Below are 3,486 nucleotides of genomic sequence, written 5' to 3'. Positions count from 1 at the left end.
GACCCAGGCAGGATACAAAAGACAGGACTCTTTACGGGTCTCCAGAAGCCTGTCTCGAGCGGGCCCAGTTCCGCTGCAAGTACGCTTTGGGATGCGCAAAGTGGGGGAAAAGGGGCGGGAGGTGCAGCTTCCCCTTAGGTCATGGGGATGGAAGGCACAGCGCAGGCAGTACAGTGAGCGCGACTGCCACAGCGATGTGTGGTGACAGGCGGCGGCTACGACAGCGGAACGGACAGACTTGTGGAATCACTGCGCTGTCCACCTGAAACGAATGTACCATTGTGTGTCAACTGTGCTCACATAAAAAGAAAATGAATGCTAATAAAAAAAAAAGGAAAGGAAAGGGAAAGAAAGAAAAAAGAAAAGAGAAAAGAAAAGAAAAGAAAAGAAAAGAAAAGAAAAGAAAAGAAAAGAAAAGAAAAGAAAAGAAAAAAGACAAGACAAGACTCATCATCGCCCGTCGAGCCGGGGTTTGCAGACCGGGGGAGCAGGGTGTGTTGGTGGGGCTACAGCAGCCCTCCTGGGCGGGAGGACTTCCGTGCAGGGCAAAGCGGCAGTGACAGGTGGGTCATGGTAGTGCAGGGACAGCAGTGGAATGATGGCGGGGAAGCAGAGCACGCAGCCCGAAGCTGTTGTTCACTGTGATTTACTCCACTGCCACGCTCAGCACGGGCCTGCTGGCAGGAGGCCACCCAGGCAGGCAGTTCGTTCTCTGGCAGCTTCTCTCTCCCACTGATCTCCGCTAACTCGCAGGCAGGCTGATTTAGCCGGTGCTTTCGGCTCCAGGGATTACCATGAGATGTGGGGCTTTCATTCCCGTCACTTTGCCTCCAGGACATGTCACACTCACGGCCTGGCCGGGTATCTGCAGGGCCCCCCCTTTAGGGCAATTCGGAGTCAGGGTGGGGGGGTCAGTCTCAAACCCGAGGCACAGCACCAGCGCCCTGCCAAGGTCTTTCACATGTGACCTCATTTCACTCCCCAGGCCCCACGAGGTAGGCATGGCCTGTTTTACAGAAAGAACAGAGATTCAGACAGTTTGTGTGTTCAAAATCGCTCAGCAAGCGAGGGGGAGAGCTGGGATCTGAAATGAGACCTCCATGACTCTGTCTGAAATCTGGTCTCTGTGACTTCCAAGCCCACAGTCTCTCCTCCTCGCCCTGGAGCAGGAGGAAGGGCAAGAAAACCTAGAAAGAAAGGTTCCCAGAGCACGTCGAGGGCTGCAGGAAGGTTGGCCTGCCTTCTCCCTCAGTCCCGTGGATGCACAATCTTATCTTCCCAAGTAAGGAGTACTGCCCCCATTTTACAGACGAGGAAACAGAGGGTCAGAGTGGAGAACTTGCCCAAGGTCACAGAGCTGGATTGGAACTCAGGTATCTGATGGTCTGCCAAACTCAAGATGCCTGCTCTCACTCGGCCAGAACCCACTTTGGTGATTCAGAGCACCGTGGGATGATCACAGGGTGCAAAGCAGCGGAGCCGAGCATAAGGGCTCCTTGGCCCCCGACCCTACAGCGTGCAGAGCTACGTGGTTCCCACACAGCCTTCTGCTGATCCTGACTCTTGATGATGCCTTTTCAGAAGCAAGTGTGGAAGACGCGAGTGAGTCCTTGTCTTCCTGGCACACGGTAGGTCTTCAACATATATTTGATGATTCCATCAACTACTACTATTCAAGCGTCTCTTCACCAGGCTCCATTTTTTCCACAGTATCCTTGCAAAAACCAGCACCTTGGTGTCCTTACGCACAGCAAATCGGGAAGACTGCAGCCGTGAATAAGCAACAGCTTCTTCCCACACCATTTGCTCGGCTTTCCGTGGACAGACATGAAATCGGACCGCCTCTCTGGCCTGATGGGGATCCCCAGGTGCATGCCCTTTTGTTAAATAGAAAATAGGCCCCCAGTCAGAAGCAACTGGTGACTGAGTGAATTACAGATTGACTGTTGGTGCCCACGCTTATCGAGGTTGCTTACCACAGGGGCGCCATATAAGCTAAGCTACTTAAAACCCTATCTAGAAGAATGACTGTCCTGCACCTGAACACAAGCCCATTTATCTAAAAGGCCAGGAGAGGGTCCCAGCCCAGCAGGGCTCCTAACCAGCAGGGACAGTTCCATTCCTCATCCTTCTGAGGTAAAGAACAGTTGTGTCTCATGCATGACACAAAGCCCTTGCTCTGGGCAAGTCTCATCATCTGTGTCTGCTGGTGGCCCTGAGGGGAGAGAAACCCCACTCCCTCTACCCCTGACAGCATTAGAGATCATGTCACCATTCCCTATGTGTCTCTCTTCCTGTCTCAGCTCCAGATGTCCTGCATCACTGCCCTCCCAGACAGCCTTTGGAGTTCTAGAACTTGCGAACTTCACTAACACAGGCCCTAGGCACCATGGATGCAGTATGTAAATCACATGGAGAAGCTGATGGAATTTTCTTCTCAGGGGTTGGTGTGGACTTCATATCTAGCCAGGGGCCATAACATTTTCCTCCTACATCATAGAAGGGAAGTAACAGAGGAAGGAGAAATAAGAGAAAAGTATTCAGACTTGTGTGTGGAGTTGAATGGTTCCTATCATACCTACAACCCAAGATATTCCAGTTTTTAAATCTACAACAGCTTTGTGGAAACCACCTGTACTTGTCTGTGTCACATCATAACGAACAAACATTTGTACCTTGGGCCGCTGAATGGGGTAGGAGGTGTACGCATTAGTTTCCTGTGAAACCTGAACAGTGTCCGCTACAGGAAATAGCGGAGGGGTGCACAGAGAAATTTTAAAAGCAAATATCCAAATTGATTGCTCTTTTTTAGTCACTAACTGCAAATAGTGTAGAAACATCAATTTAAAAACCACAGCTATCCTTCTTGGTAACAGTATCAGACCCAACGAAGTGGTGTCCAACAGAACAAACCAACACAAAGTACGGGTATTTAGATCATCTAATAAATGGGGCACTTCTAATTCCCTCCAGCCCTTTTTTTCATAAGCTTGTAAGATGGATGAGAACTAAAAGTGAATGATGTGCTACTAATTCCGTCATGGCTTCGAGAATGTTCCTGGAGAGACGGGTGGCCGTGACCTTGCAGCTGAGCTCTGGCGGCCAGCCAGAAAGAGAAGACGGAATCCCCATGCACACTCCTAAATGTTGGCCAACAGACTTCATAAACTGTGTTCGACTTCACAGTCGATAAGGAATGACATGTTAATTAGAACAGCTGTGAGCTATCATCTCTCACTTATCAGGTTGGCAAAGATCAAACAGTTTAGGATTTTAGTGAGGAGAAAGGGAAACAGAGCTAAGGATACATTGTTGGGGTCACTTCTTTGGAGGGCAATTTGGCACAAGCTGTCACAACCAGAGTGGGCAGGGTGATGTGTATAACATGATTTCATTTGCGTAAACATGGCTCACACGTATGTGTGAATGCAGAGGGGAAGCTCGGAAGCAGACACACCCCACGTGGGTCACCGCTGCCTCTGGAGA

This window comes from Ailuropoda melanoleuca, chromosome 7, assembly GCF_002007445.2.
Source record: "Ailuropoda melanoleuca isolate Jingjing chromosome 7, ASM200744v2, whole genome shotgun sequence".
Classification (NCBI taxonomy): domain Eukaryota; kingdom Metazoa; phylum Chordata; class Mammalia; order Carnivora; family Ursidae; genus Ailuropoda; species Ailuropoda melanoleuca.
This window is presented reverse-complemented; position numbering follows the sequence as displayed.